Raw genomic sequence first — 27231 nt, forward strand, 5'->3', positions numbered from 1 at the left:
ATAGGAGAAATGTTTCACCCATATTTTGTTCAGTTGCAGACCACCGTGGTTATGGTTTGATGGTTAAGTCCATTGAAACTATTAAACGGAAATTGGGAAGCATACAACTGGACTCCAAATTTAAGGACTGCCGTGATCTTTGATGATATAATAATTTCCAAAAACAGGAATTCAGATTGTTCTCCGATTGAAATTTAATTGACTTGAAAACCTTATAGAGTTGCCATTAGCTTGAGATAATAAGTACAACAAATCTATTGTGAGGACAATACGTTAGACCTCCCAATGTTGAAAGCAAACATCATCAAACTTGTGACAGTAGGCCTCGCTTGAATTTTGTCAAGCAACAGAGGTTCAGCCGCGAGGCTTCTCCACTTAAAAGACAAACTAGAAACCTGCTCAAAGACATTTTTTATTACGGGACAATGGAGACCCTGACAAAGTCGGACCACAGCTGGAAAAAAAAACAGTTATTTCTGTTATCACAATGGGATTGCTCATCATCTACCAGCACGCTCACTGGGAAAAACCCCGGTCTAGCCGATAATTTGGTGGTAAATCTGAATCACGGGACTCAAAATTATTGCGTGGGATATCGGGGTCAACCTCAGCTGCCTCTCTTGCAATCTGAATCACAAATCGCATATAAAATAGAGTTAAACCTTTACTCATGAACCGTCACGGCTTCTAGTATATCGGATATATTTTAAAAGAAAGTCATATTCAAAACAAACCGGGACGAAATTGTTAAAATTACCGGGAATATTATGGTAACAGAAAGAGATAAAGGATAACAGAAAAAATTCTTTTACCTCATATCTATCAATTTTAATTCTCAGCATTTAGACAGACAGAGTCAACACAGCATCTCACAGCAATCAGCTTAGAGGCCAGAACCCTACGTTTTTTGACAGCCAACTGCGATACTCCTTTAAGTCGATTGAAGAACCAGTTTCCTCAAAGTATCCGTCACCGTTGAAGACCATTGCAATTTCGTTAGCCGAGATGTCTTTAACGTCACCTTCGCCCAAACTTTCTCCGAAGAAACCGAGACTGCTTCATATTGCAGTTCACAAGCCGCCACAATTCCAGCCAAAGCAATAAATCAACAAAATTAAAATTTATTTTTTTTAAACCTGTTTATTCTAAAATCCCTCTTAAGTCAATCGGGCAATGTCATGCCTCATGTTTATCTATCCTAGTCATTTAGATGTTGGAATTTTGTTACGCTTTAGCTATCTATAGCCCTTCAGTGTACCAAGGTCAAGTACCTGCCAATCCAAAACATTCTTTTGGCGCTAGTCCTCTTACGCTCGATGACTACTGAAAGATGATAGTTACCAAATTTTTTCAAATCGATTTTATGATTTTTTTCTACTTCTTCAGATCTAAACAATTCTGTTTTTCATTGCTTTTTGTTAGGAAGTTTTTGGCGGTATTTCAGCGCCTAAATTGGTTGGTAATTTTTGAGTTCTAAGGCCTCAAGCTGATTTTTTTTTCATTTTTGAATATTGGCTCACAATGCTCGAATTTGATTGCGTGAAATTACTTCCAGCTAACGAATTACAACAAAAACAGAAGCTCAATCAACATATTGATGAAACTGTAGCTTTACGAATTACATTTATCCAAAAATTTAAACAAGACTGCTCGTATCAGGGCGAATTCCTGAATGTTCCGACAGCCTTTTAAGGTTTATGGAGCAGTAATAAAAATTAAATGTAGTAAAACAAAAAGAATTTTTTTTTAAAAATTTGAAATTTTTAAATAAAAATCATCCCCCACACGCCATATAAAGTACAAAAAGATAGATTTTCCTTCTTGTAACAAATCAGTTATGGCAAATAAGCTTCTTTCAAACAATTTGGAACGATTTCCAAGACGGATGAAATCTCCGCTTACGCGTTAATAGCGCGAAATATGTCGCGCGTTCATTGTCCCAAATTGGCCAAAATGGCAATGTTTAAACCCCCATATTTGTATGAAAAATGATCATAGGTGAAATATCATTTCAAATTTAAGCTCAGGACATCAATACCTTTCGAATGATATAAAGAAATTCCGTCAAAAATGTCTAGTTAAAAATTCGAAATTTGTCTGAAGAAAAAAAAACCCACTCCGAGCACAAATATTCCGTTACTTTTGTATCGAAAGTCGGAACAACAAGGTAACAATGAAAGAAAGCCAATTTGTTAAAAAGTTAGGAACCACTCGTAGTTGTATAGGAGTGTACTTAAGCTAAGAATAGATTAAGATTACGGATGATTAAGATTCCTACTAAAAACAGTAGGCTTTTATTTAAGACTAAATAAAAGACGGTGATGCTAACTAAAGTAAGAGAGGTTTACAAGATTGAATTGGTTTCGGTTTGTTTGTTACGTATCATAAAAGATAGTGGCCAATTCCGAGTCTACCAAAAGCCGTTGCGCTTTTGGCAGGTGTATAAATTAACAACTTAAAGGTCAACGATCAGTAAAGATCAGAGGTTAAATGAACAAACAATAATACTTTTATATTCCCCGCGAAAATTTATCTATAATCTATCCCTTTCGCCTCACAAGAGGAGAACAAAACAAAAGTAAATAAGCGCTAGAATGAATGACTAAGTAGGCGCATTGTCTAGGACCCCCGATAGTGGATCTAGAACAGTAGGAACACAGACTTGGTGAAGCACCGAGGACCAAGAAAGCGTATTGATACTAAGTAAATTTACACGGTTGTCAGGTCGAAAGAGCGGGTGTACGGTACGGAAAAGACCAATGAACGGACCCGGTGGGCCGGAAAGCATGTTCATCAGCAATAACAAAAATTCAAAAACAAACCACCTTAGATCGAATAGTATGTTCTCGTCGGGTGAAATAAATGTAGACTGGTTACTATGGGCGAGCAAGAAACTGGAATAGCACCAGGGTAAATTGAGCAGTAAGGTAGGCAGCGAGTTATCCTTAGAATAGTCAAAATAAGTGGGTAATACTAGGATGGATAAATCTAATGGTTATCCGGTGGTAGCGCCCAATGGGTGAAAAGAATTTTACCGACATTTTGGCGAAATTATATGGCTAAAGCAAGGTTACAAGTGTGACCAATCAACTTATTAGCTTAATATGACAGCACTGAAAGTTTGTATGACTCTATAGCAAAGGAATGTTAATAGCATTCGGCAATACACAAAATACTAAAGATACTAAAAGTTTTGTAAAGAAGTTTTTGAGAGTTCATGAACGTTTATGATAACATCTGGATTGGAGCTCCTACATCTAATTAGTTTCCCGATTTGCTGCCTTGTTTATTGTCCATCTCCTTAACTCCTCCAGCGTCATTGGCCGTCCAAGGAGTTCTATCGCCGAAATGATAGAAGAGGTGTTCAGCCAGTCTGGGTCAGGTACAATGGGGACAAATGTAGAAGTTGAGGTTTCATAAGATAGGCCCGATGGGTTGAATTTCGTGGAACAGACATCAGGACTAAATTTGACTTTCTTTTCGGGAGTCTTTTGATCATCTGTTTTCGAGGGCTTCGGGTCACTTGGGTACGCATAGTTTTCTTCCCGCAAGTGAACTATAGTAGGACGCGATGATGAAGGTGGTGTTAATGTTGTCAGGTCTACTAGGTCGACATGATGGCTTTCCATTTCTACGGTAGTTGCTTCTAATGTTGAACATGCTGGGACTAAACTAGGTGAACCAAATTCTGGAGCATCACGATCTTCATCAGTTAAATCAACTACACTGGTGAACACTCTCTCACCTAGCATCTTGGGAGGCTGCCTAGTTCGCATAGGTCTGGTGTTCTGACGTGTATAAATTTCTGACAATTTTTTTTGAGGGTGGTGATTTCATTGGTGATGACGCCTTTCTTTTAGCGGTACCGGACAATTTCTGTGTTTTCGTGGTACGGTCAGAGTGTATTTGTTTGGATTCCGTCCCCGCCATGGCGATTGATTCTTCAGCAGACTTGGAAAACTCTCCTCCGGGATTCTCTGGGAGAAATGGCATTTTTTTACACGCTTTATTGGCCTCCTCTATAGTGTCCAAGTGAATCAACTGTGGGATCGCTTGTGAGTCTCTTTCATTATCGCCAGAATCTAAGTCGATCAAAGGAATCGGATCTAAATCGACCTTCTGATCAACGTGGTCTGATATTTCTAGCTTAGGATCTGTTCGTTCGGAGATTAGGTGTTCGTCTGATTTTGTAGCTTCGAGTAATGTTTTATCCTTGAGGTCTTTTAGTGAAATTAAGTCGCTATCGTTGTCGTCTGAAATCTCTTCATGTGGTTCGATCATCACTCCGAGTTCATTTAAACGACTTTTATGAAGGTCGGCTTTGCCCGACGGGCTTGATTCTTGGTCACTTTCGAGGCCTATCGGGGTTCTCAGTCTCTTTCTCTGGTCTTCTTCCTCTCTAAGAAGAGTTTCCCTCGAGCTGTTCATGGCCGCGTTTCGTCTCGCAATATCAAGCTCTTCGAATTTCCACTGAAGATTTCTTTTCTTTTGGGTTGTTCTTGAGCTTTTAAATCCGACATTTCTTGGTGGTTTTGCAGTTTTCCTCAATCCTTTAGTCGCATAAAATCTAACCAGTTGGTCTCGTTTTCTTGGACTTGGTTTCTTCTGAGTGCACTGTCTTTTAATGGCTAAATCAGATTTAAGTATTATTTTACCATTTTTTAAAGTCACAGTGTGATCTGATTCCCTTACGATTTCGTCCTTGAGTACTCTATAGTATGGTTCATTTTTTGTTCTATCTTTGATTTTTCGATAAACAATGGTCTTTCCTGACGGGTTGTTCAGAATTGAGTCCTTTATGCCCAAGGCATCTCTTTTTTCTGACCGAGAGAGCACTTTTACTGGGGATCCAGCACTGGTTGGTACATATCTCACAGCATTTGAGATATCCTCCGAGGATGATGAGTTTTCATCAACATCTCCATCTTCTATATCGTCGGGGGCGTCCCAGTCGTGTCTTCGCTCTCGGCTCATTAGTTTTTTGCCCTTATCTAGACATAACAAAGTTTTATTCCAATCAAGGTTATTCGAAGAGGGTGATTTGACCAAATTATGCCAGATGGTGTTAGGGGATCTACCAAAATGTGCTTCGAAAGGAGAGCAGTTAAGCGACTGCTGGGTTACTGTTCTTAGGCATTTTATTATTTTCAGGAGTGCAGATTCTAGTGAAGGTTTTGGACGTTCTTGTGCCATAACCAAGAGTCTTTCCTTAATGGTCCTGATTAGACGTTCCACTAGTCCGGTAGCTCTATGATCACCCACTGGGCTAAATATCACCTTTATGTTGTGATCGTGGCAGAATTCTCTAACTTCCTTGGAGATAAAACCAGATCCTTGATCTGTTCTAATGGTTCTAGGTATCCCGTGTAAAGCAATGTATTTACTAAGGAAGTTTATTATAGATTTGGCCGATGTGCTGGATGTTATTTGAGCTGATGGGAATTTTGAAAATCTGTCAACACACACCAATATGTATTTTTTTGTTCCCCATACTAAAGGTAACGGACCGGCGAAGTCTAATTCCATTTCTTGGTTTGGCTCTTCGACCATTGGGAGTTCCCCTAGGGTATTGTGTTTTATAAGAGGTTTCAAGTTTTTACCTGCTTTCACGCACTCAATACAGTTCTCGCCGTGGACTTGGATTTCACGGTAAATTTTTGGCCACCAGATGTATTGAGTACATCTGGTGGCCGAGAACACCAGACCTATGCGAACTAGGCAGCCTCCCAAGATGCTAGGTGAGAGAGTGTTCACCAGTGTAGTTGATTTAACTGATGAAGATCGTGATGCTCCAGAATTTGGTTCACCTAGTTTAGTCCCAGCATGTTCAACGTTAGAAGCAACTACCGTAGAAATGGAAAGCCATCATGTCGACCTAGTAGACCTGACAACATTAACACCACCTTCATCATCGCGTCCTACTATAGTTCACTTGCGGGAAGAAAACTATGCGTACCCAAGTGACCCGAAGCCCTCGAAAACAGATGATCAAAAGACTCCCGAAAAGAAAGTCAAATTTAGTCCTGATGTCTGTTCCACGAAATTCAACCCTCAATTTTCGGCCACCAGATGTATTCAATTTGTTCTGCCATTTCTTTCAAGATGTTAAAATTCGTAAAAAAATCGTTTAATTTGCAAGATGAGTCACACTGTTCTGTTCGCGAGTGAGAATTTTGACACACTGAAATATTTGAATAGTTAGCTATCGCTTGGAAAGTTTCGGCGGCATTAGCAATTCGATTCTCACGTTCTATTTCTTGACTGGTCATATGATCTGTTGACTGGCCAATCGTATTACAGGAAGTGACGTCATGTGCTAAGAAATGTTGAGAGAATTTATTTCTTATTTGCGCCCACGAATTTTTTGGCATTAGATGATCAAAACCTAGGAGCGTACTAATCTGATTTACTGAAGCGATAACAAACTTTTCGTCATCCAGAGAAACTGGTACGGGTTCACCCGATGGGTGTCGGGATATATAATCAACAAATCCCATATCTTTACCGGGTAAATGTTCTACAGTAAAGTCGAACGGTAAAAGTTTATCCGCCCAACGTGCTCCTATTAGGGCTTTGTGGTCTGTTAAAATTGAGAATTGTTTACCCAGTAGGTAATTTTTGAAATGATCTAGTGCCCACACTAATCCCAGTAGTTTGAGTTCATTAGTGCTGTATTTTAATTCGGCAATATTCAAAAATCTGCTAGCAAACGCTACTTTCTTCCAATTCCCCCGATGGTCTTGTTCGATGGACGCGCCCAGTCCTAAATGTGAGGCATCGCATTTCACCCGAGTGTTCAGTTTTACATCGAAATGGTGGTTCGTCACCGTATTACCAATTTCGTTCTTGATTTTTTCAAACGCTTCCGTATGTACTGAGGACCACTTAAATGGTTTATTTTTTTGCATAAGTTCTCTGAACGGTGTTGATAGGGACGCTAGGTTTGGTATAAACTTATTAAATTGGTTAATCGATCCCATTAATGATCTGATATCTTTGATGCAGTTTGGTTCTTTTAGATTTCTAATTGCGTCAGATTTATGTATTAATGGTGTCGTCCCTTTTGCGTCGATTCTGAATCCCAACCATTCTATGTTGTGGGTTAAAAATGTGCATTTTTCCCATTTTATGGCTAGTCCCTCGTCATCTAGCGTTTTTAACACATTAATGACTAGCTTTTTATGTTCTTCCTCGCTACCCACGGTGGCGATTAGGATGTCGTCAAGATAACAATGGGTATTTGGTATTTTTTCCGTCAAACGGTCCATTATTCGTTGAAATTCATTAGGCATATCGCCTAGCCCGTAGAATCCGGTTTTGAAACGGTATGAACCCGTTACTTCTCCCCCCACAATGTTAAAATTACACTGATTGCTTGCCTTTTTAGAAAGCGGTATTTGGCTGTAGGCGTATTTTAAATCTATCGATGAAAACCAGATGTTTCTTTGATCGTGGCCGCTAATAGTAACTGCTATGTTGTCAATTAGTTCAAATAGATTCGGCATTTGATATCTATTGCGAAATATCTGTTTGTTTAGTAGTTTTGAGTTCAATGCTAGTTTGATTGATCCGTCCCTTTTTGCTGTAATCACGATGGGGGAAATAAAACAATCTTCAGAGCATCTAGATAGTTTTTCGATGTGTCCGTCTCTTAATAATTGGTCGATACATAGTTTGACTTTGGGGAGAAGATGGATCGGGATACGTTTCCCTTTTACCTGTATCGGTTTTATCGGTTCGTTAAAATAAGTATTAACTACGTAGTTTTTTGATCTACCAGTTCTTTTTATGAGGTCTGAAAAGTGCTTTGATATGTATAATTTAAACTCACTTTGAGATGGTGTCTCTTGGTTTTGATCCTGTTGGTTGTCCGATGCGAATTTTATTTGATTGACGTTTATCCCAATGGGTGATACTTTCTGATCTTCCCGTGACTTTAACCCGTTGGGTGGAGGTTGTTTCTGAAATACTACAATGCCCAAATTCGGTAAGATGTCGTTTCCTAGTAGATTTCTTTCAGCCCCTTCAGTGATAAAAAGTTTTTGGTCATTAGCCTCCCATCCTTTCGATCGGATTTTCACTCGAACTCTTCCAATGATATTGATCGTACTCCCGAAGCCCTGGTATGCTTTCTTTGTTATTTCGTCCACAGGTTCTAGCTTTAAAAATCTATCTCGTATCTTCAATTCGTGTAGTAGGTCTTTTTTCATGAAGGAAACTGGACTTGCGGAGTCAATTTGAATCTCGGTGTAGTAAGGGTTGAAATTTCCCAGAGATACTTTTAGTGTCTTTTTCAATTCTAATCCTTCGTGATTAAATACTGTTCTCACTCCACGCTCTATTTCGTCTTCTACGGCATTTATTTGATTATCTGTGTCAACGGCTAGAACTAGGAAGTCGTCTAAGTTAACCTCAAATTCGGGATTTTCCTGCGGGTTGGTCCGGATATTTTCGTTTTCTTGGGGTACACGATTCTGATCGACGATGTTAGTTTGTGTTTTTGCTGAACTCCTACAGTGTTTGGTAAAATGTCCTTTCCGTCCGCACGTATTGCAGTTTCTATCTCTAGCCGGGCATGTGGATAGGTGTCCTTTTTTGAATTGCTGACCGCAATTGCGGCATTTGTTATTTTCGACGATATTTAGGGTTGGTTCGTTCTTCACGTATTGTGGTCTTGGTCCTGGGTTGTAAGTTGGGAATTTTAGATACTGTTGATGGATTTTAGTACCTTTTTCATGAACTAATACGTAAGATAGTACGTTTTCTGGGGTCAAATATTCTATACATAGTTTCTTTTGGATCTCGACATTTCTCATGTTTGTGATGAAAAAGTCTCTTACTAGTTCTGACTCGAGTTCCCCCAGTTTACAATTTTTTGCTAGTTCTGAAAGAATTTCATGGAATTTTTCTAAGGACTCATGTTCTTTCTGTCTTCGGCCAAAAAATTTAAACCTTTCGTATGTTAGGTTTGTAGTGATCGTGAAAGTAGTTTTTAATAGTTCCCAAAATTCTGCGAAATTGATATCCAGAATTCTTTTGCCAGGATTTTTATGAGAGAAGCATTTCTGTCCTTCTTTTCCGAGTGCTAGGTATAACTGTGATTTTAGCTTCTTGTCAATGTCTCCGATTTGAAGTCCGTTAATTTTGGCGTTATCTTCCGCCCTTCTCCTTCTTAATTCTTCGTTATAATTTTGTACTGCTACTCTGTGATGTTCCTCTTTTTCGGCCCGACGGGCCTGATCCTCGGATGGGTCCGGTGGTTCTGCCGTAGGGTAAGTTAGTTCGTTTCTTATCGGTGGGTTAATTACATCTTCGATGTCTACGGAGTCTTTCGCAATAATTGTCAATTGAAACTTTTCCACCCACCGTTCCCAGTCATGTTGATTTTCGTTTGATGAGTTGTTCCAAAAAAACTCTAATCCACGTAGATTCGATTCGTTAGACTGCGCCATGTTAAAAAATTAGGATACCACTCGTAGTTGTATAGGAGTGTACTTAAGCTAAGAATAGATTAAGATTACGGATGATTAAGATTCCTACTAAAAACAGTAGGCTTTTATTTAAGACTAAATAAAAGACGGTGATGCCAACTAAAGTAAGAGAGGTTTAAAAGATTGAATTGGTTTCGGTTTGTTTGTTACCAATTCCGAGTCTACCAAAAGCCGTTGCGCTTTTGGCAGGTGTATAAATTAACAACTTAAAGGTCAACGATCAGTAAAGATCAGAGGTTAAATGAACAAACAATAATACTTTTACACAATTTAAGCCAGGGTGGAAGTAATTTCAAACTGTTAATACAAGAACTGTTTATTGAAAACTGTCTCATCTAGAATTTATCTTCTATCTATTATTTGTTCCGAAAAAAAAACATGATACATTTTGAAATTTCAACCAGACTGCTTGTATCAGGGGAAACCCTGAATATTCCGACTGCCTTTTAAGTCTATAGAGCAAAAAATAACTTGAAAAAACTAAATTTAATAAAATAAAATTAAAAAAAAAACTTGAGATAGATTTTTTATGAAAATCATCACCCCACACGGCATATAAAATTCAAAGTGATAGATTTCGCTCCTTGTAACAAACAAACTATGTCAAAATGTTTGACAAATTATGCTTTGAAAGCCCCCTGTAAAGTTTTTCATTATGCAGGTAATTTTTTTACAGGAATTATTTTGTCCTTTTTTGCCATTTTGTGTTTTTTTTTTTTACAAAAAAAAATAATTTTCTTAAATTTATTTTTTCAATTTTTGATTTATTGTTTTTTCAGTAGCTGGCAGCCATAATAACTATTGCTTGTGGCAATTGATGCGAGGCTCCGTTTTGCCTCTTTGGCAAACTTTCTATTGCTATATTTTTTCATTGCAAAAAAAAGAAGCTGGTTAATGAGCTAGTGGCACAGAATGGTCAGACCACGTTTTCACAAAATGTATGACAATTATTCCAGCTGCTCTTTTTGGATAGCATATAGGTATTAAAATTCAAGTAACAGTCATTTAAAAAGGCAAATTTGATTTCATTTAAGAATCTAATCAGCTCTTTTTTTTATCTCCAAAGAGTCTTCATTTCATATCTCTAGCAACTTAGCCTGAAGCGCTTTTTTACTATCAAAAAATTGAAACTCAAACAACAAACTTGCTAAAATTTTTAGTATCCAAGGAAAAACAAGAATGTTTTATCTGACTTGTATCCTTGACTTTCATTGAGAGTGGTTTTTGTCGTAGACGAGTAGTGGGAAAATTAAGTACAATCATATGATTAACTTCATCAAAGCATTTATTATAAAGCATATAATACAAAACAAGACTGCTCGTATAAGGCCGAAGCTCTGATTGTTCCGACTGCCTTTAAGGTTTATGGAGCAGTGGAAACAAAACAAATAAATGCAATAAAATAAAAAGAAAGTTTTTTTTCTAAATTTTGAAGTTTGCTTTGAAAATCATCACCCAATACGCCATATCAAGAACAAAAAAATAAATTTTGCTCCTTGTAACAAATTAATTATGGCAAATAAGCTTCTTTCAACCAATTTGGAATGATTTCTAAGACGGATTAGGTCTCTGCTTACGCGTTAATAGCGCGAAATGTACCGCGCGTCAATTGTCACAAATTGGCCGAAATGGCATTTTTTAAACCCCCATAACCTTACAAAAAAAGATCACAGACGAATTATCATTTCGAGTTAAGTATAAAAAAAATCACGTCAAAAATGGCTAGGTTAAAAGTCGAAATTTGTCGAAAAAAAAACCCACTCCGAGCACAAATATTTTGTTACTTTCGTATCGAAAGTCGGAACAACAATGTAGCAATGAAAGAAAGCCAATTTAAGCCAGGGTGGAAGTAATTTCAAACTGTTAATACAAGAACTGTCTATTGAAAACTATCTGATTGTGCCATTCTGCCAGATGACACAGCACAACCTTCCGGCGACGTAAAAAAGAACGACTAAAGGCCTTATGAACGAAAAAGTGTTGCGAAGGAGGGTCAGAATGTTCTAGAATTTTTAATTTTAAAATTTCGATTGAAGAGTGAACATTTCTGAGAAATAGAAAAAGACGGCCATTTTGACTAAAAAAGACGGGAAAACACAACGACGCCAGATATTGTGAAGAACAGTCGTACCAGAGACAGGAAAATTACGAAGCCTCTTATCGTGGCAATAACACACGATAAGAACCTTAGCGACGGAAATTTGTGGAGAAGGAGGCTTCAGTGGGGGAAGAAATATACCACGGGACCCTCCCGGGGCACGAAAAATAAGAGATAAGAGTGTTATCTCCAGAATATTACGGGAGCGGAGGCTTGGTCCCCCAGAGACTGTTCTATGTGAAGGGACTGTGTAGACCAACTTTATAGCTGCTGTAATGTCATAGATCTTAATTAACACCGTTATTGTTTAATATTTCAGAGTATGAGTAGCTAGAAAAAGGAAAGGGTCAATCCATCTCCAATGGATTTAATATAGAACTGTCACACAAAAACATATTAAAATAGGTTGTTCGAGCCGTGTTTTTAATGACAACCACGTAGTCTGAGGATCCGAGACTCAGCTATGTGGTTGTGTTCGCATGTAAACGAAAGCTGATCAAAAGTCGTTTGACTGATGGCCTAAAAATGGTAACTTTTTACTTTGCCCTAAACAGACCAGAAAATCAACTGGCAAGGTCGAGACGGTGAAAAACGAGTAGAACTAAGGTAACTGACGCCTGCCAGTCGTTAATAGGTACTTTTTCTACGCTCCGTCGCTGTGTAGTATTTGGGCGAATGTTACATAGACGTTTTTATGGCGCTCCTGGGTGGGCCTGTTAAAGGCATGAAACCATCATGATCAGCAAGCGTTTCAGCGACGTACCCTCCGCTCCGGGCGTATGCCCGAGTTAGAGGCCTTAATGACCGTTGTTGTACTAGGGGGAAGGTGCGTACCCTCCGTCTAGTACAATTTAGCTTTTTAACTTAGTTAACACCGAAAATTCCGGGGGCCGGAGGGTTAGGTGGGAAATCTAGAGCCCGCTTGTCCTGAGGTCCCAGGACCAAAAACAATTAAAGAGAAAGCGTAAACCCAAACAAAAATAGTGCATAACCAAGAAAAAGCCAAAAATAAATTTATTTGAAAACAAAAAAGTACAAAAAACAGTAAAAAATCCAAAAAAGACCAAAAACAGTAAAAAACATAAAGTGACAGTTTTTATGTTATTTCCGGACGAGATGTGATCTGACCTTCCTATTTGTTGTTGTTTCAGATTGATTTATATCGTTTCTGATAGAAAGATTGTGTGTTTTGGTGAAGGGTTGGATACCCTCCCTCGAGTGTAATTTGAGTGTTTAAGCACGTTAATGGTGATTTTGCCGGTGACCGGAGGGTAGAGTGGCAAGCTGATCAACGTGTTCCACACTCAACAGGGACATCAGGGACAACATCCGCAACGACTGTTGGGTATCGTTGAAGCAATTTTAGTATCGTTCGGGTACTATTTCATTAAAACTTAAGTGGTGGGGGGCACGATTGGCGCGGTCCGATTGTACCCTCCATCGATTACAAATTTCCGAGTTAAGGGTCTTAATTCGGGTATTTTGGTACAAAGGAGGGTATAGTACTATTCATTAACGACTACTAATAGGTTATTACCCTTATTACATATTACTTATCTCCTCAATTAGATCCAAAAAACACCCAATTTTGTCGAAAATCATCGATTTTCGACCAAACTGTAGACCCCCAAATTTTTGGATATCCGAGCTTTTCCGAACAACAAAAAGCTTTCATATAGGGAGTAGCTACGTAGTTCGATCCCCCTAACTAAAGAAACCGCGTGAGAAAAGACTCAGTAGAAGTTGGAAAAAAACAAAATTTTTCGGTCAAAATTTCGATAATTTTTTGAATTTTGTCAATCTGTTTTGGGGATCGAGTTTTTGAGTTTTTAGAGTTAGAGCAATAAAATTTTTGCATTAGGAGCGTGCTAGCATAACGTGCTCGGTTACTAGAGAAATTTTTGGGTAACCCTCCGAGTAGCTCCGTGGATAGAGCTAACGACTTAAGGTTTGGAAAAGGAAGGAATCGGAGGGTCCAAATTTGATAGTTTTTGGCCAAATTTTTGTTTCTAAACCATTTTTGGTCCGGTTTTTTGCCTTATTCCAGTGCCGTACAGGGCTACTACGCTCATTTCAAGTATTTTTAGGCACTTTCGACCGGAATTGCGAAAAAAGTCTTTCAGATCCTATACAGGTGGTGAAAAAGGCCATTTTGACGAACGCGTTTTTGGCGATTTCTCAAAGACTAGTTATCCGATTGGGATAATTTTGGTACCATAAGTCGACGTTTTTGACCACTTTTCCGAATCACAACCGTTTTTCAGTTTTTGGGATTGACAATCTCGGAAAAGAAAAATTTTTAGAATTTGTTGGTTCGGAGGGTCCAAATTACAGGTAACCCTCCGAGCAGCAGAAAATTTTATCAAAACATCTTTTTGTTCAACTGGGAAGGTTGACCGAGTCAGCCAACCTAGTTTTAAGTCAGGTAGACCGCTTTTGGAGACTTTGTTGCGGTGATATAACCCTTTTTTTTTATTTTGGGGGAACCCTCCGAAGTGACCCTCCGGAGTCAGCTAAACCCCTTAGCAACCCTCCTTAGTGGAAGATTTCCACGAGATCACCCAAAGAAGTTAAAACAGCTCCCCTTAGAGCTCCTAGCTTGTTTTGACGCTTTTTGAAGCTAGTGGGAGAACCTTCTAAGCGAGATCAAAAAATTTGAAAATTTTGGAGGTACCCTCCGAAGTAACCCTCCGGAGCATATTAAGCATCTTATTGACCCTCCTTAGTAAATTTAGGGGGACCCTCCGAAGTAACTTGGGTGATTAAGGTACCCTCCGAAGTGACTTGGGTGATCAAGGTACCCTCCGAGGTAACCCTGCGGAGTGTCTTAAACCTTCTAACGATCTTCCTTGTTAGAGACTTGAGTAAACCTTCTGTGGCGATTTGGGAAACGGAAAATATCCATTTAATTAGGATCATATTAGGGTATTAGGCGTGCTTATCAGGGTCATAAGAACCCATTCTGACCCGGGAATTCGTGATCAACTTTGGATTCTACATTGGGTGTATCAGAAGTACCCGAACAAAGAAATTTTTTTTTTTCTCTGATTGTGATTTTGGTTGTGTGGTTGCCTTGAGCTACTTAATAGGAAAGTTCGGGCAATCCGGGAACAAATAAAAGAAGACCTTGGTGAGTGTATTAGGCAAATACACACTCACTTGAGAAGAAAAGTTGTTCCCTGCTCTCGTGCACTTGGAGCGTTCCGGGTGTGGGGGAGCTTTTTCATAGACTTTAGAAATTTTCGATCAGAGGTTGCCTTGAGCTACTTAATAGGACAGCTCGGGCAATCGCAGGGCACCTAAAAGAAGACCTCGGTGGGTGTATTAGGCAAATACACACCCACTTGAGAAGACTGTGTCCTGGGCTTTGTTCTTTCGGATCGTTCCGATTGAGGGAAGTCTTTTTCTTTAAGACTAAGTTTTATTGATCTGTTTCTGAGTCATCACTGCTTTTTATCAAAGATTGTTTAATTTTAACAAAGCAGTGACTTAATAAATTGTGTGGCGATAAATTGATACTGACAAAAGGTCGCTGTCACCTGTAGGATATTCTTATCTGATTATCTATTGTGTTTTGTGTGTCGATTATATCTTGTGGAAACTTAGTGATACTGTTATACTATACAACAGGGTTGAGTTAGCATTATATCAATACTGGGTAGACCCTGTGTGTAACTTTAGCTGAGTCACTAGTTTAGTTGTGAGAGATCTAAGAGACATTTTGATACTGACGAGATCGAGGAGGCAGCGTTAAGTAATTTAACTTGAATTTGTTTGCGGTACGTGTGCGTCGCCATTAAATCATACGAAAATTGTTTTTGTAACAAAACATGCAGCGCAGGGACTCGTTAGGATCGACTACTAAGATCCCCAGGCTGAGTAAGGGCGGCACGCGAAAATTTAAAACTAGGCGTAGCCAGTCCTCGTTTAGCAGCGCCTTCGACGTGTTTGACGAAAAAGAATCGACTAAAGGTCAACCTGATCTTTCAGTTAGCGAAATGAGATTGAGGAGCGAGAAAAACCTCGATGGCGATCAAAAGCGGAGCGCCGAAACCGGAACCGCGAGCGAAACGCTTGTGGACCCCTTTGACGAGGAAGAACAGACGCTCATTCGACCCGGCTTTGAGCCGAGCGAGGACCTCGAGCGGGAGGAAGTCGAGAGGACGGAGGAGACCTCGGAGCGTTCCGAGGTCGAGCCGCGAGAGGAAGTCTTATTCAAGGGAATGTCCAAATCGGAGACCAAGAGTCACAGGTGGAGGGGAGAATACTCACATTTGGCCAGTACCCACTCATCCCTGGCCAAGCAGAGCAACAATGCAATGATGTCGAGTATAAGCCCCAGTGAAGAACAACCGGGTTCGAAGGCCAAGAAGAGTTGGAAGTCATTGTACGACGAGCGCATGGCGTCACTACCAACTGTAGGTTTAACTTCCAGTTATGACTACCCGGAGACATCCCATCCGGATGTGAATTTCACACCGTGCCCAAGGAACGATAAGAACGGGAAGGCGTTATCAGCCTCGCCGACCAGGCCCATGTCAGATGGGATAACGATGGGAGCGTCATCAACCTTCGACAGACTGATGACGTCAATGCACAAGCAAAAGGGCGGTGCGTCATCGAGTACTAGGTTACAGCCGCAGTTGACCTCGTCTTCTCTGGGGCTAACCCCGCCATTGGGGGCAGCTGGTGACATAAGTGACATGTTCGCTGGTGTGATGAATGGCCTGGATGAATTGAGGCGGGACATGACTAAGAGGATAGATCAAGTTGACGAGAGAGCTCACCATGGTCGAGAGAGTTTGAAAGATGAGCTAACGCACGTGAAGTCGCAGGCGAGGTTTGATCAGGCTCAATTGATTCGTAACACCGATCAATGCCTGGCTGAGAGCCTGGCACAGGCAAACAAAGAGTCAGAGGAAAGGGAGGCTAGGATGACAAGAGAGATCGAGCGATTATTAAATGATCATGATAATACCTACGCCCAAACGATGACTGGCCTGGAAAAGAGGTTGGACGCCAAATCTGACTTGATGATGCGGAAGCTTGACGCTATCCTGAATGGGAGTAGTTGGCAGGAGCATTCCAACTCAAGGGAGCGCTCACGCCATGCGAATGTTGGAGATGGTACGGGCAACAGTGCCAGAGCCCAGCAAGGCTCGAGAACGAATTACGAACATAGAAACAAGGAGCGGCCAAGGGCAGCCCCGCAGAGGCCTGGCTGGACGAATCCAGTCCCGCCGGAGGCAGATGCCACCCCGGAGACAAGATTGCCAACCGTGCCACAAGTCAGTTCAGTACCAGATCTGACTACAGTCTCACAAGACACAACGATGTATGCCTCGATGTTTGAGCCTCTGAACAGATCTCTTGAAATATTCATCACCAAGCTCTCGAAGTCAACCGAGAGAGGAGAGAGGTCAAGAAGAACACTGAAAAAGCCGAAGTCATATAAAGACGAGTCGGACGGCTGCATTGATACTTGGATAGAGGTGATGAAGTTACACTTTGAGGAAGAGAATCTCTCCAAGAAACAAGAGTGCAGCGCGCTGACGAGCAACCTGGAGGGTACTGCATTAAATTGTGTAATGGCGAAAAGAGCCAATGAGAGAGACAGCGCTCGCAAGATATTCGACATCCTGCTGAATCGTTTCGGCTCTGGAGTACAAGGGCACTAGGCTATGGTGAAGTTCGAGAAGAGGCGTCAGAGAGATGAAGAATCAATAGATAAATTCTTGGACGACCTTGAATTGCTCTGGAGGAGAAGCAACCCGGATGAGAGAATATCCGAGCGAAACTTGGCGATTGCTTCGAAGTTCATGGATGGAGTAAGGAGTGAGGAGTTGAAGACGATGTTGGCCACTCACTTCACCCTGTCGCTTGACCAGGTACCCACGCCTGACGACTTGCGTATGAAGTCACGCGAGTATTTACTCACAAAACCGAGGGCGCAAAACCGTTACAGCAATTATGGCAACTATAGCGGGACAAACACTGGTGCGAATTCCAGTTGGTACAAACCTCGCGATGACATGGACAAGAGGTGGTCGTGCGCGAATTGTGGTTCGATGGACCATCACGTTTCTGCGTGTTCTACATACAAACAGAACATGAAGGCCATAGGCTACTTTCTCGAGGACGCCGACGCGACCGAGGAGGATCATGAGGAGTACGTCAGAGGGCTCATCATGAAATATGGTCCGAGGTGTTTCTTCTGTAATTTGGAGGGACACTTCAAGTCGGATTGTACTCAATTTTGGGACGCAGTAGCGGACGCGAAACATCCCCGCCACGAAGAGGCGCTTTCGGGTGTCAAGGCCAGTCGTGCACGTCTGATGAACGAGGCTGAATCTCGGAGAAAGGAGACGACACCGAGCACCTTCACGACCAAAAAGGTTAAGACATGGCCTGACGAGGTGGTAGCCTCGAACCTCGAAACAGAGTCGTCTAGCCCACTCAAGGTGGATTACGGCCTGGCGGCAAGGACAGCGCTGCAGAATGTCAAACAGGACCTAGCCACGAAAGAAGTGGAGCAATGGGTAAGGTCGGAGCTGGAGAGCACAGATCTTCGGGAAAGTCTTAATGTCCTGGGTAAAACGACAAAAGCAGAAGACAAAGAAGAGCCCAAGAAACAGGGACTAAAACTGAACGTTATATCTGGTAAGACTTTCGGCATGACGAAGGCGGGGACCAAAATAATGTCCATCATCTCAGTCGCAGGGCACCAGGTGGTCAAGAACTTGAGTGAACCATCCGAGATTACACTAGTCCACCTGGACATCTATACCGACTACCTGAAAGAGAAGGATCCCAAACTGGACTCCAGGGCAGTGCGAGCGCTGCTCACAACGGGAGGTCCGAGGCTGATGAAAGTGGACGGACATTATATCGATGTCCATGGCCCTTACCCGATCCTGATGAATGTAGATGGCATCAATATCTACACGAAAGCTCACATAACTGATGCGAACGACCAGATTGGCCGGATATACATTGGTCAAGAGGAGCTGAAGGTTAGACGAATCGGACACAACGCGATGCTCGAACAAGATGCGGTTGCATATTGGTTGTGAGGCCGATCTGGCCGCACACGTTCTGGACGTGCAAGGCAGACAACTTTCAGTAAAGGGACGGCTAGACACGGGAGCAGTGGTTAGTGTCATGCCAGTCAAAACTTGGACTGACATGGGTTTCGAAAGGTCGGATCTCATACCGACAAACATCAGGTTGGCAGCTGCCAATCAGGGAGCGATCTATGTTACCGGACGAACCCCGATCATTTCACTGCAGCTCGGAGGAAGACATCTTTGGATGAGCTTCCTAGTAGTAGAGAATTTGGACGAATCCGATCAGTTCATCTTAGGTAGGGATTTCGTTCGCAACTTTGACGTCACGATCGATCTCAATGACGGATTGATTAGGATCAAGGATCCTGAGAGAAAGTATGACAAAAAACCCCTTAATAAGATCTTAATTAATCAAGCCAAGGTGCCGATTTTTCTGGATCGAAAAGTTAGACTAAAACCGAACCAGGCCGTAGTAGCGACGTTTAGGATGAGGAACTTGAATGAACTCAGCAATGACAGACAGGTGTGTCTGGTACCAAATCCAAACAGTAAAAGCTCGGCCATTTTAGGAAGAAGCTTCTCACTCACTCAGAGCGGACTGTGTGTGAGTGTGTTATTGAACACAGAAGCAACAGCAGTGACAATACAGAGGGGAAAGAAACTTGGCTACGCTTTGCCTCTGAACACAGACTTTCTGAGTGTGGAGAACTTGAAAAAGTTTGATGTAACTAAATGTCCATTGCATGCGAACCAAGAATGTATAATGAAAAGAGTGAATGAATTGAAATCTTCTAGGAAATTGTTTTCAATGAAGTCGGAAACGGATGATGGGCTGTCTAGTTGTTCCAACTTCCCTGGGAGACCGACGGAGGCAGAGTTAGCAGTGAATAAACCTGTCCTACCTGAGATAGAACATCTGAAGGGTAAAATATCAGACAAGGAACTAGATTCGCTCATGGCGGTGCTAAATTGGAACGCAGACGTTTTTTCGAAACATAAGGCTGACATAGGTTGTTGCAACTTTGTAGAGCACGAGATTGAGATAGAAGAGGGCTCGGTACCTCATAGGGAAGGGGCGAGAAGAATGACCCCAAACAAGTCAGAAGCGTGTAGAAAGGAAATCGAGATGTTAATGGAGTACGACATGATCGAGCCGTCGAAGTCTCCATGGGCTTGTGGTGTGGTTATGGCGAAAAAGAAAGGGGGACAACTCAGATTTTGTTGTGATTTCCGTTATCTGAACGCAGTGACTATAAAGGACGCATACCTGATTCCCCGCATCGATGAGAGCCTATCCAAGCTGGGAGACGCCAAGTTCTTCACGACGTTGGATTTGGGCTCTGCATTCTGGCAAGTGCCACTTAGAAGGCAAGATCGAGAGAAGACAGGCTTCGCGTGTGAGCTGGGACTGTTCCAGTGGAAGAGGATGCCATTCGGATTGTGCAACGCGACGGCCACATTCCAGCGACTAATGGCCCAGGCACTCACGAGCGTCACTAAGAAATACAGGAATCTCGTCATGTGTTATGTCGATGATGTCGTGATTGCAACACCAACCTTAAAAGACCACATAGAGAGGTTGGAGGAGGTGTTTTCTTGCATGAAGCAGGCGGGTCTGAAATGCAAACCCTCTAAGTGTGAAATCCTCAGGGATTCCATAAAGTATCTGGGCCGCCTGGTTGATAAACATGGAGTGAGACCAGATCCTGAAGCGGTTGAAGCGGTGCTGACCTGGAAGGCACCTAAAACAGATACACAGCTGATGAGTTTTCTGGGATTCGCAAATTATTATAGAGAGTTCATCAAGGGGTATGCTGACAAAATATACCCCATGCAGCGGTTAATGAGAAACAAGGGCAAAAAGTTCACTTGGACTGATGAAGCACAAGTTTCATTTGAAAACATCAAACGTGAACTTTGCGAGGCACCGGTCTTCGGCATGCCAACAGAGAAGGGGATGTTCAGTGGTTGCGTTCAGAAGGGGATGCATCAGTGGTTGCGATATCGGGCATACTTCACCAGGAGCAGGAGTGGAACGGGAGAACGGTCCTTTGTCCGATAGCCTACGGGAGTAAAGTCCTGAGCGATACTGAAATGAAGTACGGCGCGCCAAAAGCGGAGCTGTTTGCGGTGATCACTTTCGTGGAAAAATACAGGGCCTACTTGGGGAGTGCTCCCTTCAAGTTACGTGTGGATAATCGAGCCCTCGCCTGGCTGAAAACCTATTCGATGGACCAAAGCTACATTGGTCGTTGGATCGTGCGCCTGGATGGATACCACATGATCATAGAGCACCGTACTCGTGACAAGCACCAGAACGCAGATAGCCTCAGTAAAAAGACAGAATTTTATGAGCGCCTCGAGGAGAAGCAGGCTAACCAATCAGAGATCAAAGACGGGTTCTCCTTTCTGGACAAAGAAACCTACGACAAGCTGCCACTTACTAGGTGGTTAGACAAGTCAGGACATCCTATACCTGGACACCCTGATCTTCCAGTGGAGACGGCCGCGGAGATAAAGTTTTTAGCCAGAGGCGAGCCCGTTCCGTTGGATCTGCTAGTCCGATCCAACTTGGTACAGCAAGAACTAACCAGGCTGGGTATAAACAGCATGGCTCTATTGAACAAGACGGTGAACGTGGCGCCGGACGTCATGGGAAAACTCCGTGACTTGTTGGGAAAACTCCGTGAAGTGGATAGGCATGATCGTGAATGGATGGAGACCATGCAGCGGTTGACTGTCACCGAGAGAACAGAGAAGAGGCCAGTGTCCATTCGCAGCCGAGGCGTTGAACGGGATTGCAGGTCGATTGTCAACCAGCTGGTGAGCTCGATGCCGAAGGAAGTCTTGTTGAGAACTTCGTTCACTGAATATGGAACACTGAATCAGAACCAACTGAGGAAGTCAGGATCAGGCCGAAATCTAGCTTCACGAGGAGAGTGCACTTCACGGATGCAAATGAGGAATACGAGCCGAGCCCAGATTGTTCGTCCGTGGACGAGACAATGTCCGGGGAGTCTGATACCTTCGAGCCAGTCAAGGACGACTCGTCTGAGGAGTCGGACACCTTTGAGCCCGTGCAGGACGACTTGTCCGGGGAGAGGTTGACTAGACCACCTAGGGGCAAAATTTTGTCCGGGGAGTCGGGTTCAAAGCGACCGATGGACAGAGTTTTGTCCGGGGAGTCGAGAAACATCTCAAACAACTTGGAGTATGATGTTGGAGAATCAGTCGACTCAAGTGTTGACTCGGGACCCCAGTCCTGGGACAACACGTCTGAAACAACTTCCAATTCCGATATGTCAGAAATCGCAATCCACTCCTTATTGGTAGACTGGAAGCAGCGTGGGCTGGACTGGGAAACACATCAGGATCCAGACAGGGACAGATACACCTCAGATGAAGAGGGCACTGTGGTAGATAATGCCGCGGATGAGCTCGAGCTGATAGCAGTTTCGAAACGCCCAACCAGATTGCTGCCACATGGTACGGTCGTCCGTACCAATCTGGAACCATCTGTGCAGGAAGCGACGCCTTTGAAAAAGATATGGTGTGTCAAGCTGATGGACGATGCTCATGCTCCGGAGATAATGAGTGGGCAAATGAACGTGGTGAAGACGTATTTGAAAGCCAGGTACAGGCTGTCGGATCTCCTAAGGGCTCAACGAAATGATAGAATGACGAGCAGTCTGAAGAGATGGATCGAGAATGGAGCACCTGACAAAGGGGACTTGGAAGAAGACAGCTATAAAATCCTGAAGCAATTCTACCTGAAGCGAAACGACTTGTTGTACCTGAACAAGGACGGAATCGTAGCCTGCAAACGAAAAGAGGAGGACAAGGTCCTCTATAAATACAATTCAATAGTGTTACCACAGTTGTACCAGACCGAATTGCTCTTTCGCTCACATGATCAGATGGGCCATCAAGGCGTGGACAAAGTGTATAACAGGATACAGAAACGATTCGAATGGCCGGGATTGAAGAAGGCTTGTGAGAAGTGGATCGCAGCATGCCTGTCATGTCAGCAGGCGAAGGATCCCAGGAAGCTAAGGTTCCCCCTACAGTCAATAGAGTCGTCAGGTTTCAACGAAGTGGTGCAAATTGATCATCAGAAAATCTGTATGACAGCAACGGGCTATAATCAGGTGCTGGTAATGATCGACCATTTTACGAAGTATGCGGAGGCAGCACCCTGCATGACAGCATCGGCGGAAGAAACATGCGATCATTTGATAAATGTGTGGATAGCGAGGCATGGCTGCCCCATCACATTCCAATCGGACAATGGCAAAGCATTCGTGGGCGATCTCACGAAGGAGTTGATGAAAAGGTCGCAGGTAGCGCAGGCCCACTCGACCACTTATCACCTGCAAACGAATGGCCTAGTCGAGAGGCAAAATCGCACACTGGTATCCATGCTGAGAGTCTATTGCTCGCGTTACATGGATGACTGGGACAAGCACCTGCCGCAAGTGATGGGTGCTTACAACAGCACGGAGCATTCCACCACGGGAATAAGTCCGCACATGATGTTAACGGGTCATGAAAAAGTGCTCCCGTTGACGTTTTTCTACCCTGAACATGAGGGGAAGAGGACAGCACCGCAAACGTACGTGCGGGATGTTATTAGAAGACAGCAGGATCTCAATGACTTATGCAGGAGGAATACGCAACAGGCGCAAATTAGACAAAAAAGGAGGTTTGATAAAAGGACAGCTGATGCGAAAGCCTACTCGTTTGGCGACTACGTCTGGGTGTTCCAGGAAGTGGTTCCACCAAAAGGAACCAAGAAATGATTAAAGAAATGGCGTGGTCCATTTCAGATAACAGAGGTGCACCAAGGAGGTCGTTTTTATCGATTGAGCACGGGAAGAGCTGCTCATTACGAGAATATTAAACCACACAATGCCTCGTCAGAGGATTGGTGCATCCCAGCGGACATGCAAGAGGGAGACTATTTGATAGTGGATCCTGCTTGTGAAGTGAATGAAAGGGGTACTCGCGACAAGAACGACGGGAATGAGGTGGTGGACGATTGCGATCTACCACTGGATCTCGAGTTGAACGAGCGAGTAGAGGTGGACGATGAAACTCTACCTTATTCCGAAGAAGACTGGGACTGCCCGGAACAAACCGAAATTGACAAAGGAATACAGCCTGACTTTCCTCTCACTATGGAAACACGCCAAAGCAAGAGAGACTTCGTTGTAGACAGGATAGTAGTGAGTGATGTCATAGACTCGCTGGTGGGACTGGACGAAGTGGCGATGCTGGAAGAAATCGACCTTGTGAACGATATGGATCAAGATTGGATCGACGATCGATCAGAACCAGAAGTGGAGTTCGAACCAGAAGCGGAACAGACTCATGAGCAGGAACTAACAAAGTTGCGCGTGCTCGAATGGCTCCATGATCTGCCGACAGATCCAAAAGAGACAATCCTGACGATTCAGGACGTCGATAGAGACGGCGTCAAATACATCAGTCATGACAATACCGAGTCCAACTGGGTCGCCCCAGATGGTCCTCTACGTGTTCCACAATCTAACCTCGATCTCCTAGACTTTGGGCGATCGACGGGGACGTCGATGGATATTTTTGTCCGGGGAGTGGGGGTAGGACTCACCCACACCGAAAATCTGATAATAAAAAAATTGAAATCGGCAAGAGAAACCGGAGAACTAGAGACAGAGGGCGAGAATGCTAAAAAACCGCCTTTTGGACGAATCTTTGAATCGTATTTTGATCTACCGAACCATTATTCGAACAATATCGTCATAACGGACAGCGATTTCATACTCACGGAACGCACGTGCGCCATAGCGATAACCGCGGACGTAAGCTTCAAAACAGCACTAGCGGCTGACTTCAAGAGAGAGTATAAAAATATCGAGTTTTTGTGGAAGCAGAGGCCTGGTGTGGGAGGGATGATAGCGCTGCCCCCTGTCGCATCACAGATACCAGGGAAATATTTGTGTTTTTTGGTTACGAAAGCTACTGATAGGCAACACGTGAATCCGGAGAGCTTGGTATTGGCCTTGACTCGACTTAGGGATTTCCTGGTTGAGAGAGGTGTGACCTCTCTCTCGTTGCCAGTATACGATCCTAATAGGGGAAAGCTACATCCGAGAGAGTTGTTCGCACTTGTACATGTGATATTTTCAGAGACTGACATAGAAGTTTACTTACATAAGAAATACTATCTGAGCATATGCTAAGAGTTGCGCTCGGCGGTAAGTGGTTTTTATTAAGTTAACTTGACAGAGATTAGGATTAAGTTTAGATTAGGATTAGGTATTCATATGATAGTATAGGTGTGTGATGTTTATGTGTCTGTGTTATGCTATTGTTATAATAGGTTTTATGTTTGTGTCATAAAAGACCTGGGGCACTCCAGGTCATCAAGGTGACAGCCCACATTCGTGCTACTCTGACAAAGGCAAAGGTGGACGATCCACCTTGGTGCTAAAATTTTAAATCAGAATTGAAAAAAGAATTTCAATGGAGAGTTTTAAAGAATTGATTGATGTTGTATCCAAAAATGATGGTTCTAAGTCGCGACTTGTTTTTTAGATCTTGATTGATCGAAGATTGTTTATTGAATCCATTGAATCGAAACGACACAAGAAGACACTACACGACGACAAGAATCAACACGATAAGAAATGGGTGACACGAACGAACTCATGGAATTCCTCTCAGCGAGTCTAGGAGCGACTCTAGACGAGATCTATCAGCGGCTGATCGATTGTGATTTCACACGAGAAGACCCGGAGTTGGCGATTTTTGTGGTCGCACTCCTCAATGCAATAGGACGAGAGGGTCGAGGGAATCGCCCTACAGAAGTCGTGTTGATTTTGGCCTTCGGTGAGTCCGGGACCGCCGAGAGAGGCCGAAACCGATTGATGAGATGGAGGCGTGGAGAAATGTCTGGCCACGACCTGGCTCGTGAGCCAGGACTAGGTGAGCAAAGGGACCACCGGCTAGGTGAGATGCCCTTACCCGTCCAACCTGCGCAGCCACTCATCGGAGCGAAGAGACAACGTGATGGGCCAGGCCCGTCACACTCGGTTGACTCTCCTACAGCTGCTCCTCCTTTGAAGAAAGTGAGGGTGAGTGAGATAGAGATCCAGACGTCGGAGACGATCGAGACGCTGGAAAAGAAGGAGAAAGATCAGAGCGAGCTGTGTGCCAAACTCCAGGAGTATAGGGCAATAGCTCGAGAAAGGGACGAATGGAAAAAGAAATTTGAAGATCTGCAGGTGGCCTACAAGGAGGATGAGATAAAGCACCTGAAGGAGCTGTATATGGCGAAGGTGAGCCAAGTGTCACCGGAAGTCCTAGCGAGCATGAGATCCTCGGAGGGATCCAACGACACGCGCCCCAAGAGCTATGCGCATCGAGAGGACCTGAGGTTCTGGATTTGCGTGCATCAAGGGGGCCCGAGGCTCCTCAGCAGACACGACCGTCTGCTTCGAGTCAAAGGTTCACGATACCAGACCCTTCTGACACCTATCTAGCTCCTCAATTCCAGGAATCATTTAACCAAGTGGCCAGAGCCGCAATGGATGAGATCCACAGAGGCACTGAGCGGACACTGGTTAGGATCGTTCCTTCCCAACGTCGTGATCATTCATCAAATAGCTCGGAGCGAACAACCCGCACGATAGCGTGTTCTGCGCCTGGTGGAGTCTTTGAGAAGTCTCGCGTAGTAGACATCAGGAAGAATCTGATGGCACGTCATCAGTTCACGCAAGTGCCAGCCGAGCATCCTCGAGCCTGCCTGAATGACATGAGCTGGAACCCCGCCACGAACGACCAGGTAATTCCCCCAGGGAGTCGGCATTTGATCATTGGAGACAGTTTGGTGAGAGATCTGAATGAGATCTTCGTCTATGGTCAGACTATCATTCTGTCCTTTGGAGGAGCCTCAGTGGCTCAGGTCATCAAAATGATGGAATTCCAGAGCGAGGATCATCTGGATACATTAATAATAATGCTGGGGACCAATGACGTCTCGAGAGCCCCCGTGACTCCGGAGAACAAGTGGGAACCTCTATTGGTGTGTCTCTTGAACGAATTGAACGAAAAGTACAGACCCAAGCTCGTGATCTTGTGCACGATACCACCAAATCCTTTGGTGGGCACCATAGCTGCAGATTTCATGAATGGCAACGTGACGCGGTGGAATGAAATGACCCGCAGTCTGGTGAGGAACAACCCTGGCGAGTTGCGACTCCTGGATCTCGAAAATATGCTGCGCATGACTGACCACATCGCGCTCACTAAAGATGGAGTGCACTTCAATACCCAACGAGGGAGGCATTGGATTAATGATGTGTTTCAGACGCAATTGAGGGAAGCGGAGCAAGAGTCGAGGGCGACCGGTTCTTTGGCTCGGACCAATTCAACCGGAGGGAGTAGAATAAGGGCAACCGTGCCCGAATCCCTCGCCAACCGTCTAGGGCCCTTGGCAACGGAGACGGTTGGAGCCGCAACCGTTGCTCCAAGTTCAAACGTGAGAGACAGGCTAGGGACTGCTCCTCCTCCCAGGCCGCAATTGATTGGAAGC

At 43.4% G+C, this 27231-nt stretch overlaps 2 protein-coding genes across 4 annotated transcripts in view; both read left to right on the forward strand.

Moving 5' to 3' along the window:
• The window catches only part of LOC134841944 (lisH domain-containing protein ARMC9-like), a 461419-nt gene that overhangs the window by 93495 nt on the left and 340693 nt on the right, over positions 1 to 27231 (forward strand). The window lies entirely within an intron of this gene.
• The window catches only part of LOC134841946 (rho-related GTP-binding protein RhoC), a 164162-nt gene continuing 143878 nt past the window's right edge, over positions 6948 to 27231 (forward strand). The window contains exon 1 of the mRNA XM_063858047.1: positions 6948 to 6965. The gene's annotated coding sequence lies outside the window, so the exon portion shown is untranslated. The remainder of the gene's footprint in view (positions 6966 to 27231) is intronic.

This window comes from Symsagittifera roscoffensis, chromosome 3 (genome assembly GCF_963678635.1).
Source record: "Symsagittifera roscoffensis chromosome 3, txSymRosc1.1, whole genome shotgun sequence".
Taxonomy (NCBI): domain Eukaryota; kingdom Metazoa; phylum Xenacoelomorpha; order Acoela; family Convolutidae; genus Symsagittifera; species Symsagittifera roscoffensis.